This window comes from Typopeltis vanoorti, chromosome 8 (genome assembly GCF_054136105.1).
Source record: "Typopeltis vanoorti isolate ZY-2024b chromosome 8, IOZ_Tvanoo_1.0, whole genome shotgun sequence".
Classification (NCBI taxonomy): domain Eukaryota; kingdom Metazoa; phylum Arthropoda; class Arachnida; order Uropygi; family Thelyphonidae; genus Typopeltis; species Typopeltis vanoorti.
The window spans coordinates 19,538,345-19,556,702 of NC_143556.1; the positions used below are offsets into that span (position 1 = coordinate 19,538,345).

General features: G+C 35.6%; 1 long non-coding RNA gene across 2 annotated transcripts in view; it reads right to left on the reverse strand.

The window, feature by feature from the left end:
- The window catches only part of LOC150103800 (uncharacterized), a 105,458-nt gene that overhangs the window by 38,278 nt on the left and 48,822 nt on the right, over nt 1–18,358 (reverse strand). For both annotated transcript variants that reach the window (XR_016548715.1, XR_016548714.1), the window contains exon 5: nt 2,248–2,462. This is a non-coding gene — a long non-coding RNA (uncharacterized LOC150103800). The remainder of the gene's footprint in view (nt 1–2,247; nt 2,463–18,358) is intronic.

Sequence of the window (18,358 nt, forward strand, 5' to 3'; positions counted from 1 at the left end):
TTTTGGCTGAAATTATCATGCCATCACCAGTTCATCAACATGATCAAAAGGTGGAGCTAAAACAAAGGAATGTTGTTTCTTTTGACAGAGTTTAGTCATGTGCCAGAGCCCCACCATGCGATTGGTTACAAAATAAAATGAGATTACAGTTGAAACTAAAATTAAAATGAATTAAGTTTAAAATACAATAAAATAACATCCATTAAAATTTTGGATAACATAACATTAAAAAAAATTTTTTTTTTTTTTTTTAAAAAATTGGATCACAATGTTGCTTACTGCTTATAAGGATTAGACTCTCCCAACTCTATATGGATACATAGGCATTCCAATTTAGGTTTGGACAATGTAAAAATACTCGGCCCTCTCTGCCACTCATACTCAAACTGGCATTAATAAAATTATTAGTCTTTATTCTTGTGAACACTTGTTTTTAATAATTGTTGCTATATCGTAATTGCTATTAAAAACTAGTGTCTCTATTCCTCTCTAGGATACCAAAATTATCAAGTTCTCGCTGCAGTGAAATAAATAATTCTAGATTTTTGTAATAAAAATAAAAACATTATGCCCCCAGAATTATCATTCTTTTTTTTTTTGTTTGTTTCAGAAATGCAAATTGCACTCCTGAAGTACCTTACATTTTATGTTGGGACATATATACAATAATCTCATTTTTTTTTTTTTTAAATCATAGATTCATCATTGTAAAGAGATATATTGTACAATTTTATAAATAAAACTTATAAATACATACACCGTATTGTATTAAATGCTAAATTAAGTTCTACTGATTATGTCTTAATAATCTAAGTGTTATATGTTATATCAGCAGAAAAGAAAAAAGGTGCAAAGAAATCAATATAACATCTAAGCAGCTAATAAATTAAATCCAATTTTGACATCAGAACAGTCTGCTATATTGGCTAAAAGGCCCATAGCATCAAATGTTACTCTAAATGAAACTCACTATAGCACAACTATTCTTAATAACAAATTTCTTTTGGTCTCTACAAGTTTGCTCTAGTGCGAACTAACTACATTTGCCACATAAGTTTACCCTTCCTCCCCCCACAAAAATGCGCCTTAATTCAAAATAATATATGTATACATTTATATATATATTATTAATATTAACCCAGGTTATCCAAACTTATTTTCCCGCATCTAAACACACCCCCATGCTCCCTCCCCCTTCTCCCCCCCGTTTGTAAACAACCTTCAGCGAGATCATGGAAGTGGAAGACATCGTAGAATCAAAAAAGGTACGTACTAAATTTTTCCACCTCTTTTATTCTACCTTAATTGCCTTCTATATTCACCAATAATGCCCTAAATATATATACCCCTCTTGAGTATTGATAGCCAATGTATTTAAATAAGGGACACTCCTAAACAAAAACAGGCTATAATAGCTGTAATTATAATAACTACATTTGTTTAAAATCACAAATTTCAAATGATAGAACCTTAAATCAGAATTTGATTTTAATTATATATATATATGAAAGAATGATCATTAACTCGGTTAACATACATATTTTTATAAAGAATTGAATGACTAGAACCGAGATTTAAGTAAAAAGGTTTTAATATAAAAACACGACTAGTTTCGTCTTGTAAAAGCCTTCATCAGGTGACTGATGAAGGCTGTTATATTATATTAAACTGTTATTAAGCTGTTATATTATATTATATATGTTATATTAAACAAGGGTTCAATTATCTCTAATCAGCAGATATTTCTTTCTAGTGCCCACATCCTAATATGATATTACAAACGTCATCACTACAAAAATACTATACACGTTCTTCTAATGGAGAAGACTGTAGTTGTTTCAAAGTTTACATCTATAACCAGTATTAATATGAATGTAACTTAATCTCTATTGCTTTCAAAATAATGCATAATTAGTGGAAATATCTTGACTGTTACATGATCAGTGGCAAACTGTAGACATCTTACAAAAGTGAATAAAAGAGCCTTCTATGCTGACTGAGTCTGGTACAAGCACAGAATTAGCAATTGGTCTGTGCTGTTTGATAATTTCTTGCTCTCTCTAAATAAAGAATATGTATAGTACTACATAGACTCCAATAAAATTAAGATGTATTTATAGAACAACTAGTTATGCAGTATTGTCATAACATGCTATATCTCGGGAGGACATGCATCAGGAATTGATTAGGCCTACAGAACAACTGCGTAATAGGTTAATATTATTGCAGCAATCAAAAACATTTTACCTTCCAAAAGTAAATTGTATAAAAAAGAATTTCCTGGAAAGTTCTTCACTTGAAGAGTGGTTTTCAGATTTTGTATATGCATAAATCACCAGTACCTTTACTTGCAAAAGATAAATTCAGCTTCGCAACACAAAATTGTATGTTCACTTTTTCCTTTAAGTCATCCAATACATCTTTAGTTCAGCTTTTGTATGATGAGATAAATTCACAGAATACTGGAAAAAATAAAAATAAATAATAACAATTAATTAGAGCAAAAATTCCTCTTCATTTTTCCTTATAAACACACTGAAAACACCAAAATTATCAGTTAACAGAAATCTCAATTACAAAATATCAAATAACCAGGTGATGTATGATTTGTCAAAAAAGTAATAATTTTAAATGAAATACAGATAAACATATGTAACAAAGATGAACAAATCTTAATTTATTTGGATATTTACTTAAAATTAAGTCAAGAAGACAGCAATTGCAATAACACTACAATCACTTAAAAAGACAAATAAATGGTCATATTTCTGAGTTAATGTTCAAATGCGATATGCAGAAAATCTTATTTAAGTGGTAAAGAGGGCTAAACTAGCATGTGTTTTTGGGAGCACATGATTCGTTACTATTTCTCAGTACTACCTATGGGTATTACTGATACCAATTCAGTGATGTATAGTGTTAACAGAACATGTTCATCAGTGGAATAAGATACAAAACCACATTCCTAGTTATTTTCCAATTTAACTTTACTAGCAATGTTAGGATGGAATGCCATATATATTAGCTATATTACAATGAATGCAGCAACTAAGAGATTACATCCTCTCCTCCTCATCAAGATAACACAAAATGAGTAACTACCTATTTTTTAGCACTCAACTGGCAAAAAAAAAAAAAAAAAAAGTGCTGTTGTTCCGAAACAGACTTTTTTTTCTCACATTTATGCAATGTCTTTATATTTTTATCATACTCACTTCTCAATGCTTTTCCCTTTATTATTATAGTTCATATTACTAAACCACTTTTAGCCTTATATCATAGAGGATTAGATGTCAATAGCTATTCATAATAGTATGTCATGGTATAAACAACCAGAGCTAAATATCAAACAATTTATTGAACCTATTAAGATTTTACTTGTTTTCTAATCACCATCAGAGCAAAAATTACAACTAAAAAAGAACTAATATCTTAACAAGTGCCCTCTGGGGAAAATAATAACAGTTAATTTGCAAAACTCAGGCTAAATGAGGTCTTAGAATGATGGTCTCTGAGATCTTTCACAAATTAATAAATTAGAGCAGCCATACTTGTTGAGGTTGGGAGAGGGAGCATTTCAAAGCTTAAGCTGATTCTAAAATTAGTCTTAGTCGCTCAGACCTATAGCAACTTCTAAGCATTTAATCCTGTGTGAAGGAATACCCAGAGCATGATGTGTCAGTCCTGACTTGCCTTACAAAAGATCGTGGATGTAGTTTTTATGTTTAGACAGATACAAATGTCAATGCCATGAGGATAAATAGTAAACATCACCTATATATAGCGTAGCCAAACATATCAATCACACATCAATTTATTTGATATTAACTCACGACACAAGGTGCTTAAGGGTCAAGGATGGATAACTGGGAGGAGAGATCCACATGGCCTTTGGGTGAAGAGGAGAACCAACCAAGGAAATCCCCACCTTCTTGTGGTGCACCCCGTCGGGTATCTACTTGGATACTGAACAAATGAGGATGGGCTGGAAATTTGGGATTTAGCCAAACAAATTGTATTCCTGCTGGCTTCAACCATAACTCAAAATGATGGAATTTCATGCTGGCCGGGGCATGAAAAGACTCCACCACTGTTTTCATCAGGGAACCAGGGCGAACAGCGGACAGTCAGCTACTGGAACAAACTCCAACTCTACATAAGCAGACATCAAGATCAACATAAGAAGAATCAATGGAACTAGCAGAACTGGATTAAGTACCAGAATGACTGGATAAGTACATAATAGGTGTTACCAAAACAAAGAAGACAAAAAAAGTGACATCTTTCTAAGCAATAAATATAAGATGCTATATTCAAAAAATAACAATTGGAAAAAAAAAAGAAGTAGCTGTAATATTAAACACTAAACATGAGGATAATCTTAAATTGCAGGCTATATCAAATAGAGTGATGTGGGCTAATATCAAAATGGGGAAAACTGGACAATGAGACTTATTTGTGCTTATGGCCTCACATAAGGTTCTAATAAGGAAGAAGTAGAGGAGAAGTGTACTAGGTTTGATTCCTGTCGACAACGTGAGGAGCTTAAGGATCTTTCTTAGCCATAGCCAAGTTAGCCGGTCTTGGGCATGGACAGCACGGTTTTCCCACCAGGCAAACTGCCCCGTGAATACACACATGCTGCTGCAGTCAAAAATACATTTCTGCTCAGCAGCAGACCGGCTGAGGGTTGCACTAACAAAAGTCGTATCTACGTAACAAGTGGACTGTGCAATGGAAGCGGGGAAACACGCGCAGAGGAACAAAAGGAAGAGCCAGTTAACATAACAAAAAAAGGAAAAGTTGGTCCTTGTTGGTCCAACAAGGACCAATAAAGTGGAATTAGAGTAGGAAATGATTAAGAGATAAATAATGTTTTGGGAAAATTTGGAGAAAAGTGTAAAGCTAATAATAATGGTAAGTACCCGCTAGATTTCTGCTTAAGACATGGACTAGTTATTATTCAGTAAACTCTTGATTTAATGTACCCCGATTCAATGGACATAATTTGATAACGATATTTTTTCTGACTGATTTTTCAATAATTACATACCTGAAGTGAAAAACTACCAAGAAAAGGTCCTGAAAATCTCTCCTGAAGATGTAAAAGCAGTTCTACTTCTTGATAATGCATCAGCCCATCCTAATGCTGAAAGTTGGTTAGTAAGAATGGAAGAATAAAATGTATCTTCCTTCTTCCAAACACCACTTCTATAATATAGCCTATAGGCCAGGGAGTCATTGCCTTTTACATTGCCTGCTTGTAAAAGAAGAAGCTTGAAGAAGTTATGGTTGTCTTGGAGAACAAAAACGATCCCAAAGAAGATAGAAGAGGAGCCAGGACAGTTCAAAATTTGCATACATACAACATCAAGTCTACCATCTTTAATTTTGCTGCCACTTGGAAGGAGATAAAGACTACAACACTGGTAATGGCTGGACCAAGTTAGTGAACGGGAGTGAAACAGAACATGATTTCAGAGGTTTTAAAACCTCTGAATTCTGTGAAACTTTGATGCGAGCTAATGATAATGTCAGTGAGAATGAGATTGAACAATGGCTAGACATCAACGAGGGTGACTAAGGCTACCAAATTCTCAGCAAAGATTGATAATTGAAACATGCAGTGACATGCCATTTTTTCATTTAGATGATATTCAACCAGAAATGCTAAAATATGGAGGTCTAAAAGTTTTATAGTGGCTACGCCATAATTCAGAAGGCCTGGTCAGAGGGTCGAATTCCACATGATTGGAATAGAGCGCTCATAGTACCTATTTCTAAAAAAGAAAATAAAGCTGAATGTGAGAATTACTGAGGAATTTCTCTACTGAGTGTTCCTGGTAAGATTTATGGGATGATTTCTGAGAAACGGTAAGAAAAATTTGGAGGAGAGGCTTGGAGAAGAACAAGCTGGGGGCCAAAGGTTGTTCGGATAAGATTTTCACTTTAAGACAAATAGTTATAACAAGGATCTTTACTTATGGTCTGTCATCATCATCATCATCAAATTCCTGACATGTACCCTTAAGGAGTGTAGAGGATATGATAGTACTATATGAAAAACTTACATCATTACTTACTTCCTATCTACAATTTTCCTCCAAATCAATCTGTAACCTGTTAAGACTGCAACATTATCAGATCTTATATTTCTATCTTCTAAGGCACTTTTTACTGTATCAATCCACCTATACCTTAGTCTTCCTCTGAGTCCCTTTCCTGCGAACCTGGCAGAGAGCACTTGTTTCGCTAATCTTTCCTCTACCATTCCATTTAAGTGACCATACCACCTGAGTGGAAAAGTCATATGACAGAGTGCCAAGAGGAAAGTTGTTCAAAACGCTCCAGTTATATCGTGTAAATAGGACATTATATCAAGCAATACAGTCTCTATTTGAGTTATAAATCAACAGTTAGAAGTGCCTTAGAAGATAGAAATATAAGATCTGATGATGTTGGAGTCTTAAGAGGTTACAGATTGATCGGTACAGGAAGATGGATTGATGTTAAGTCGTTTGTGCAACAATGGCATACATTATTTCCACTATTATTCATCATATGCGATATTTACTCAAATATACCTCTCAATTTTTCCCCAAAAATTAAAGTTAAAAAATTGTGATGCAATATCAACCATATCGTGAATGGAAAACCTATAGAACAAGTAAAACACTACAGCTATTTAAGCACAATTTTTAGTGAAGATGGAAAATTAAATTGGGAATTGTAGGAAGCCAGCTGAATAAATTTATATGGAATAAGAGAGAGATTAGTCAAAACAGTCAACTAGCTGTATACAAGACAGTGTTCTAACCAATTTTAACTTATGGATATGAGAGCTTGGTTAGAATAAAATACTTGATCAAAGACTGGAGACCACATATGAGAGTTCTGAGAAAGATTAGGAGAGTGAACAGATAGTATCATTTGTAGTATTATCGTATTCAAAATGAAATGTGAATCAAAATGAAAAATGTCCTGGCGAAGACCTAATTCACATAGAATTAATTAAATGGGAAGGGAACAATATAATTCACCATTTCACCAACTTCCTTAATCTATGCTAGAAGAGGGGAAGATACGAGAAAACTAGAAAAATGCTACTCTGATACTGCTACTTAAAAAAGGGGATGAAGAAGAAGTAAAGAACTATAGACCAATTAGTATTCTCTCCAATCTGTACAAAATTCTCACAAAAGTAATAATAAACAGGTTAATCCCTATTCTATACTCAAATCAACCAGTAGAACAAGCAGGATTCCATAAAGGCAATTGATCATGTTGAACTGGATTTAAAACGGTATTGATGCGAACACAGATTGATAAAAAAGTAACTATTTATTAACTTAAAAGCTAATATTTTGCTGGTATTATATCTAGTCTTCAGAGCACATAAACTTTGTTTGTGTGCTCTGAGGACTGGATATAATACCAGCGAAATATTAGCTTTTAAGTTAATAAATAGTTATTTTCTTATCAATCTGTGTTCGCATCAGTACCGTTTAAATCCAATTCAACATGTGTGACGAACACACAAGCCTATATCCACGCATTACAATTGATCATATTCATGCAGTAAAACAAATAATAATAAAAAAAAGCAGAAGAAAACCAACTGCCTCTCTGTTTAGCGTTTATTGAGCATTTGATTCCATCCAAACTAATGCAATAATCAAAGCACTCCAGAATCAGGGAGTTCCTGGAGAATATATGGACGACCTCCTCCTCCAGGAAATATACCACACTGCAACAGCAACAATCCAACTTCACACAAGTAGGAATAAAATATCAATTGAAAAAGGTGTCTGACAAGTAGACTATCACCCAAAATCTTTACAGCAGTCCTTCAAGAAATATTTAATAATATAAACTGGACAAACCTTGGTAAAAATTAATAACAGAAACTTAACACACCTAAGATATGCAGATGATATCATATTTTTTGCAAACACTCCAGAAGACCTTAATATAATGATAGAAGACCTATATCATGAAAGTAGAAAAGTCTGTCTAAAAATAAACAGAGAAAAAACTAAAATCATGTTTAATCATTTTGTAACACTAAAAACATAATAATAGAAAACAATTTCTTGGAAAGAGTCTATATATACATACTTAGGCCATCTCGATTTAAACTGTCGACTCCAAAAGGAAATAAATAGGAGAGTTCAACTTGCCTGGAGTGCAATCAGAAAATTTAAAAGCATTTTTCAAAACAATGATGTTCCAATCTGTTTAAAAAGGAAGACATTTAACCAGTATATACTTCCAGTCATCACATATGGTTGTGAAACTTGGTCACTAAGAAAAGCACTGGCAAATAAACTAACAATAACTCAAAGAAAATGGAGAGGTTGAGCTAGGCATCACATTAAAAGATAAGTGAAACACCTGGATAAAAAGCCAGACTCACATCACTGACATCATTCCTCACCATAAACAACTAAAATGGAAATGGGTCGGACATCTATCCAGAAGACAAGATGAGCGATGGACCACCATACTAATGAACTGGATTCCAAAAGAAGGGAAACGAGGCCGAGGACATCCTAAAAGAAGGTGGAGTGATGAACTGTCAAATTTTGTTTGGAAAAATTGGTCAACTGGTGCTAAGAACAAGAAAGGTGGAAGGAACTGGAGGAGGCCTTTGTCCAGCAGTGGACAGAAAATGGCTGAAAAGAAGAAGATTCAAAATGAGGATATTAAGAAAGAATTTCACATTAGTAACATATGAAGCATGTGAATGTGTTAGCAGAGCTAATCTCAGGTGGTATGGCCACTTAAAAAGAACGGCAGAGGAAAGATTAGCTAAACAAGTGTTTTTTGCTAGAATGGCAATAGAAACATCCAGAGGAAGACCAAGATGTAGGTGGAATGATACAGTAAAAAGTGCCTTAGAAGAGAGAAATCTAAGATCTTATAATATTGGAATGTTAACGGATAACAGGTTAATCTGGAGAAAAATTATTGATAGGAAGTTAGTAAATGTAGTACTATCATAAGATTCTGTACACCCCCCCTGAGGGTGTATGTCAGGAATTTGATGATAATGAATTCACAACAGAGTATAAGAAAATAATTAATATATATTTATCTTATTAGCTGATATTTCACTGATTTTATATCCAGCATCTTCAGAGCACAAAAACCATTTGTCACAGTACATGAACAGCAACAATTTTGTTAGGATCTTTGCATTATCAGCAAACAGGTGTATGTTGCCTGTCGAATCCTTCCTAATGTCATTAACATGTAGATTGAATAACAGTGGACAAAGGATTGATCCCTTGTGGTACACCATTAGTTACATTAAATCTTTGCAGAGCATTCCCCCACATAACACTTTTTGATATCTATTAGTCAGCCATTCTCTTATTCTGGCCTGAAGCTTATAATTTTCATAATAGACAATCGTTTTCTTATGAATCTCTTGCTTGATAAGATTACACATGCATCTATTTATTCTTCGAGCTCTAGAGATACATTCTGATACTGCATCATTGAAATATTTTTTTACATGCTTCCCATAAAGCAACTGATACCACTGCACTGAATTAATCTCAGTTATTTAATATGCAATTTTAACTTCGGAAGGATCAACAACTATTCTATGGTTATACATTGGCATGCCTTTCTGAAGAATAGAATATGATTCAGTTACAACTGAATTCTCCATGTAAAAAACTACTACTCACATCCTGCTTCATAATAACTTTATACAACTTCTGGAGATGGCGTCTTGTTCTTCCCATATTACCACCCACCCTCTTCTGCAGGGAGAAACCAAGCTTCCAGGACAAGAGGAAACATGACTAATTCCGTAGGTGCACCAGATAATTCACCTTCAGTCAGCTGAAAAAAAACTTCTCCACATGCTAGATGGGATTTTGGATTCAAATCTAGGTCTTTCCAACCCAAGGGAATCTAGTAATATCAACAGTGGTACAGATGCTCCAATCACAAATCAGTCAAAGCAGCAGTATTCAGTACTTCTCTGGCTCATTTGAAATCAAAAGGTAAATCAATCCCAAATGCAGTCTGCAGCATAAGGAATAACAGGGAACTTTTAAGATGTCATGATTTCGTTGTTAAACAATTGTAATAATTAACTATCAATTATCTCAATGTTTAAATAATTTCTCCTATATATTTGGTTCACTCTTAATGAAATGAAGAACTAGTCCTATCACATGATTAGCTTCGGTGTTTCTAACCCATTTTTAATGTTCTTCAAGGAGGATGTTAGCAGTTCAATCAGTTTGTCATCCCAATCACACCAAAGCAATCCAACATGTACTCTTTCTTTTAAGGTTACACGGTGATCGGCATTAATATTTATGCATTTAGGGACACAAAACATACGTGTTGAAATAATTTTTACTTATTACTTATAAAATAACAATTTCATATACATGTGTATATGAAAACAAGCTACATGCTCTTGCACTCTTCTTCTTTCACTACGCATTATTCCCGCTTCCTATGCAGGGTCCGCGTGTTACTTAGATGCTACTTCTTGTTAGTAACACTAACAAGAAGTAGCAGCCTTGCCATTCCTTATGTTAAGAGTTGTTTTGAAAAAAAAAATAGACAGAACACTACACAAATACAACATCAAAACCATCTTTAAACCCCCGACAAAATTAAGACACCTACTCGGTTCTTCCATAGATTCTCTTCCACACCTAACTAACTCAGGGGTTTACAAAATACAATGCACATGTAAACTACCATATATAGCCGAAACAGGGCAAACCATCCGAATTCGGAAGGATGAACACAAACGACACAGTAAATACCTCCATTTTGAGAAAACTGGCCTTTCAGACCACGCACTCCAGACATATCACAGAATTGATTGGAAAGGTACCAAGTCCCTACACCAAAACCTGGTTCGAGAGGAAATTTAAAGAAGCATGTGAAATGTTCAAACACAACCCTAATCAGAACAAAAATGACAGTCTAAACCATTCCAAAACTGCGGAGGACCCATTTGCAACCATTATAGCAACTAGAACAAGCCAAAGAAAATTCTCAATACAAGAAGACTTGAAGTGTTTTTACTTTTTTTTTTTAAATATTCAATAGCAACCTGAACTGTACAAATCCAGAAGAAAATCTTAGTACGTGAGGACTTTATTAGTAAATCAACTGAACTGTGCAAGACCTGAAGAAAAGCTGTCCGGGAGGACTTTAGCTGGGTTTATTGTGTTTTTTTTTTTCCTTTTTTTTTTTTTTACCACTAGAGGTCAGGCTAAGTAAAAGATCAATTAGCAGCTTAGGTTCAATGTACCTTTGTAGAGTGGAAGAGCATGTAGCTTGTTCTCATATACACATGTATTTTTCTGATGATGACCTCAATGCAGGGGCAAAACATCAATTGTTATTTTATTAATAATAATTAAAATGTGCGTTTTGTCTCTCTAAATTCGTAAATATTAATCCAATATGTAATTTACATGTACAAGCAGATGTGAAAGAATAAAGTACATCCTTACATGAATGGATAGGTCTATACCACTATTCTGTAGCAATGGCTATAACTTCTCCACCTTAAAAAAAAGTGTATGTATACGCGCACGCACGTGTGTACTGTATCCACCAACCATTACCGAAGTTCATGGTAATTTTATTTTTATCCACTGTGTAGAACACTTCTTCAGAGCAAATGTTACAGCATACGCACTAAGTATTGGGTTGTTGCAAATAAAATGGCAGATTGAAAAAGAAGAAGAATATCTGTATCCAAGTGTGAGCAAACAAAGTTTGCGCCTGAAAGTATCTTCAGGACTGAAGTAAGATGGTACAACACCGGGCAACTCGTTGCAAAGGTGGAGCAAGATCACGACACGCCTATCTCGGTATCTCCTATAATGCAAAACACATCTAAATAACCTGAGATAGGAGTGTTGTGAGCTTGCTCCACCTTTGCAACGAGTTGCCCGGTGTTGTACCAACTTACCTCAGTCCTGAAGATACTTTCAGGCCCAAACTTTGTTTGCTCACACTTGGATAAAGGATTAAACTTTATCCAAGTGTGAGCAAACAAAGTTTGTTATAGTCTAACCAAGTGAAAAATAAACTTTCAACATGTTTAATCAAAGTAATCTCCAGCATCAATGCATTGTTGCCAATGTGTGGCAAGGTCATTTATACCACATTTGTAAAAATTAGTGTCTCTGGAAGTGAAGAAGTCCTCAACTACCCAATAAATTGATGTGTCATTGGCAAAGCATTTTCTTGGACAAAAAATGGTTGGGGAAATGTCAGGAGAGTATGGAGGATGAGGCACAACTTTGCATCCCAAATTGTTAATTTCCTGTATGGTTGACACTGCCATTATCCTGAAGCAATAGGACTCCATGTCTATTCACAAGTGCTGGTTGCTTAAGGCACAATTTGTGATGCATTTGTTGCATATCTGTACAATATTGAGCTGCATTTATCGTTTCACCTCGTGGAAGGAATGAGTAGTGAATAACACCAGCAGAAGACCACTATACAGTGAACATCTTCATTGGATGCAGAGGTGCCTTTGGAGATCTTCCTGGAGTGTCTTTCACTCCCAACTACTGCGACGAATATGTATGATTGTTGTAGAATACCCACTTCTCACCCACAGTCACAATTCATTGCAGGAACCTTTCTTCTTTACTTCTTAAGAGAGAAGAGCACACTTCCAAACGGCATGCTTTGTTTTCATCAGTGGAATTCGTGAGGCACCCACTTGTCGAGCTTCCTTACTTTTCCTATTATTACCAAGTGCTGTGAAACAGTTGAGAAGTGTATATTTAGTGTCTGGGTGATCTCTCGTACAGTTTGTCGTGGTTCTGATTCAATTAAATCCTTTAATTCATTCATATCAATGGAGGAAGGACGATGGCCAAGGGGTTCGCTTTGTAGCCTGAAATCTCCTGAGCAAAATTTTGCAAACCAACCACCGAATACTTTGATGTTTTTTACTGCAGCCGCTGCAGAATTTCCCAATTTGAACTCGTAAAGGTATAGCAATCTTAATTGGCTGGGTTCCATGATTGATTTGATATCGGTAGTATTCAATGTTTAATGCTCGTTGAACAAAACAAATATTACAATTGCATCACCCACGTGTGACACTGTCACGACATAAAAAAATGTGCATATACCTCAGCGCTTGCTTTCTTCAGCAACCAGTAGAAACCTGACAGTCATTCAACAGCCATTTCATTTGCAACAACCCAATAATTCGTATCTTTTTTTAATTAAAAAAAATTTTTCAGTTATTTAAAATAACTTGCACAATGGAATTAAAACACTAAACTTACTCATCGTCTGTAACATGTTTACTCTAAAGATGCTGGTTTGAAATCCAGCAAAATATAAACCAGTTAATCTTTTTTTATAATTTAGTTTGTTTGGTGTTGGAATATCATCAAATGAGTTATAAATTAATCCATATTCATTCACTTCATGTGTTAATACATTGAAGAACCCAAGAAATTCATATGCTATCCACACCATTGTGGTAAGTCAGGATTAGAATCATGCTCTAAATATCCCTCCATACAGAGAGACAGATGGAAATAAATAATAATCCAATCCCACATCCCATAAAAAAAATAAAAAAAAAAATCATTTCACCTTTGCCTTTGATGATACCCAGATTTCCAGGCAAGATCAGACTTCTCTTTTTAAGCTAACTTATACTTTAGTCTTAAAGGAGTCCTTTTCCATCCAACACTTCACACCGGTACAAAACAACCAATAACACTACATAAAGCTCAAATCGGCCAACCTTAAATTACTGTTCTAACATTTGAGATAATATACCAAAAACATTAAAAACTGATTAATGCTATTCCCTTCAGTCAACAAATGATATCTCTCTCTCTCACACACAGTCACCTTTTCACATACTTCATTTCTTCTCTTATGTCTTCTCAAGAAAAATATTTAACCCTAGCTTTCCTTTAACCATGCTACTGACCAAGACGTCTATAGACGTCAAGGTTATCATGGATGTGAAGTGCATATTAAAATTGTAATACCATTGATATTACATTGAAATATATGATGGATACGAAGCGTATGAGGATGCATATTTGATCCATAATGGCCGGTAAGGTGGCTAAACATGTAAAAACAAGTGTGGCTGCTAGTCATCATTCATATATCAATTATCTTCAAACATGCTGAACAATCTTGTCATCCTTTTCTTTAAATTCTGCTGCTTCTATTCTTCTGAAAGTATGGCTGCACAATTTCCCACAAGGAAAACAGAGTGAGAAAGACCGTACCTAGAGAAGAAACATATTACCTCTTATCCCAAGAAAATCACCTAGAAGATTAAACTTTTTAAAGTATTTTTTAAATATTTTGTCTGGCTGTGGATGAAATACACTAGAATGCCTTAGCTTTAAAAGTTACCTGGGGCAATGTGATCAAACAATGAAAATAACATAATAATCAAGTAATAAACTTAATTATAATGAAAAGCACAGATATTTTGTACTGAAACTAACAGTATATTGTTAGTGTGTATAAAAAAACAACATGCAATTCAAAGAACAGAAATACAATCCATGCGTAGAGGCTTAATGGATTGTATACAGCACTCAGAAAGAATTAAAACAGAATTTAATACTCCCTATATTTCGTTTCAGTCACTGAGACATCTTCAGGGATTACAAAAAAACTAATGTAACATATATACAAATACCACACAATACTAAGCCCAACTACGTGCGTGACTCTAAAGTCCTATCTACAATAGGTGGAGCACCCTCTAAGCACAGTTGCAGGTGGCCTAGAATGTAAGGTGGGATTTATGATGATAAGTGTTTCTCAAAACTTAGGAAGCTTAATGCAACCGTATTTATTAAGATTTGGTTGGTTTCTGAGAGCTGCTGCTGCTGATTCTAAAAATAGTTCCTCTTTTTTTTTGAATTTGCTGTGGTGGAGTACAGTGGTTTTTTCCATGACTCCTGTGGGTTGTATCCAAGACATGGTCAGATAGGCCTGACTGACTGACAATAGTCATGGTTCCAGACATATGACTTGTGTTCCTCCAGGTGGATGGTTGCTGATCTGCCTGTCTGTCCAAAGTATGCCAGCTTACAGGAACAGGGTACTTTATAAACTCCAGGCACTGAGAGAGGAGGGAGCTGATCAGCTGTAGAACAGATAAGGGTAGCAAGTTTGCAGTGGGGCTTAAATGCTGCGTGTAGGTTGTACTTTTTTAAAATCTTGGCTATTTTTTCTGATGTGCCACAGATGTAGAGTATGGTGATGGCATTTCCAAACTCTTTCTGAAGAGAAGACTGGGGAATGGGGGAGGAACTGATTATTTTTTTTAATACTGTTATAGCTGTAGCCATAGGAGAAGAAAATATTGTGAATATGGTCAAACTCAGTTGTAAGGGTGGTTCCATTGGAACAAATTCTTGTGTAAGTGCTGTGAGGACATTATGTTGGAGGTTTAATGGATTTTTTACAACACTCAAAAAGAATTAAAATAGAATTTAATACTTCCTATATTTCTTCCTAGTCACTAGGACATCTATGGGATTACAAAAACAATTAATGTAACATGCACACAAAAACTTACAATACTAAGCCCAACCACGTGGGTGACACTAAAGTCCTATCTAGGTGGAGCGCCCTCTAAGGACGGTAGTAAGTGGCCTGGAATGTAAGGTGGGACCTCTGGTGATGAGTGTTTCCCAAATCTTCGGAAGCTTAATGCAACCGTATTTATTAAGATTTGGTTGGTTTCTGAGAGCTGCTGCTGCTTCTAAGAAAAGTCTCTCTTTCTTGAATTTGCTGTGGTGGAGCATGGTGGTTTTCTTCCATGATACTCTGTGGGTGGTGTCCAAAACAAAACAAAACTGTTTTGTTTTGGTGGTGTCCAAAACAAAACTGTTACAGACTGTCTAAACAGCTGGCCAACTCTCTGTCCCCCCCTCACCGGAAATTCAGCTTCCTATATAAAAAACTCGACCCACTTTAAAGCCCTCACAGAAAATTTAACCTTGAATAATACAGACATATTAGTAAGCTTTGATATCTCCTCTTTGTTTACAATATTCCTTTAACTGACACTTTATCTCTCTTAGAACACCACCCACAGAGTATCATGGAAGAAAACCACCATGCTCCACCACAGCAAATTCAAGAAAGAGAGACTTTTCTTAGAAGCAGCAGCAGCTCTCAGAAACCAACCAAATCTTAATAAATACGGTTGCATTAAGCTTCTGAAGATTTGGGAAACACTCATCACCAGAGGTCCCACCTTACATTCCAGGCCACCTACTACCGCCCTTAGAGGGCGCTCCACCTAGATAGGACTTTAGTGTCACCCACGTGGTTGGGCTTAGTATTGTAAGTTTTTGTGTGCATGTTACATTAAATGTTTTTGTAATCCCTGTAGATGTCTTAGTGACTAGGACGAAATAAAGGAAGTATTAAATTCTATTTTAATTCATTTTGAGTGTTGTAAAAAATCCATTAAACCTCCAACATAATAACCACTGGAACAAAGATTGTGGGGGCACTTGGTTAGAGTTTTAATAATGCCATATTGTTGAGCGGAGTGGTGGTGGGAGAGTTTGTGAATGTATCTGCCTGTGTACGTAGGTTTTCTATATACAGTGAAAGAAAGTGTACCATTAGGAAGGCATGTAACTAAGGTGTTTCAGGCCACCTACAACTGCCCTTAGAGGGCGCTCCACCTAGATAGGACTTTTAGAGTCACCCACATGGTTGGGCTTAGTATTCTGTGGTATTTGTGTATATGTTACATTAGTTTTTTGTAATCCCTGAAGATGTCTCAGTGACTGGGATGAAATATAGGAAGTAATAATTCTGTTTTAATCCTTTCTGAGTGCTGTATACAATCCATTAAGCCTCCGACATGATGTCCTCACAGCACTTAAGCATTTACACACAGATTCTAATCATTCATGGAGAAGAAATAGCATGCAAATCCAGACAATACGGTAAGTCGAAACTATGACTATCTAGGCAACTAAATAGGCTGGCCATTTTAAAAAGATGTCGGGATACAAGAGTGATCCCCAACTGCGTTAAGCTAAAGATCAACTTTCATTCCAATATTCCAAATTCCTCTGCATCGTCCCAGCTTTGCAATACTGCAGGAATAAATCGCAGCTTCTCGTGCCACCTTCTCCTAGACGAAAGCTGCCATTGGCTCCTTACAATCAGAGCTCTCTGCTGTACTTAATCCTGAACTTTGGTCCATTCTCTATGGCATCTCAGAAGCTTCCGCACAGAAAGAATTTCAAAAAATAAACATATCAAAAAAGTATAACAATCTGTGTAAATCCAAACAGCAACCGCAAATTCAACCGTTCCAGACAGTAGTTAATCTATCTACCAAAAGGCTCAACGTCGATGCCATCAGTGCCCTAAGCCTCAGCCACAATTTCGCAGTCACACCGAAAGAAGTCGGTACTTGATGTAATGTATAATATCAAACATGAGATCTGTTACTTAGCGCCGGAGATAACAAATAACAGACTTGACGTCGCCAACATCCTCACCCAGTCTTCGCCTCCAAAAAGTAATTTATCGTCCGGCCAGCGCAATGCTCTCAGGAAATTACGGAAAGAAAAAAGTATTGCCATCAATAGAGCTGATAAGGGTAATGCCACAGTCGTTCTTAATGCCATGGAATACAAAAGAAAAATGGAGATTATCCCCTGAGATCACTCTACCTGCATCCCACTAGAACATGGCCCCACAAAAACACAAGTCAAAAAATTAAAAAACTTACTTTAAAAAGTATCTTCCTGGCTGCCGGGCATTATGAAAAAAACTCAAACCTTTCTGTTCCCCCCACCTCCCCCGAATATACGGTTTACCAAAAACCCACACACCTAATTCCCCAATAGATGCCACTAATGCATATTGCTACAAACTTTCAAAACACCTGGCCAACTCTGACCCCCCCCCCTCAATCACTGGACTTTCCACATCCTATATAAAAAAACTCTACCCATTTTAAAACCCTAATAGAAAACCGAACCTTAAATAACACAGATATATTGGTAAGCTTTGATATCTCCTCACTGTTTACCAATATTCCCTTAAGTGATATCTTAACACTCTTAGAAAACGTTTTTTTCTTCTGACATCTTAGAACTCTTTTCCTTAACCATGGGTTCCCACTCCTGCCAATTTTTATATGTAAAATTTTGAAAAACAAGCCATAGACTAAGATATGTAGATGATGTGTTCTCTATTTGGCCTCATGGCCCAGACACATTAATGATGGAAAAGAACAATTGTCTACCCTTCCTAGACACCTTAGTTACACGCCTTCCTAACGGTACACTTTCTTCACTGTATATAAAAA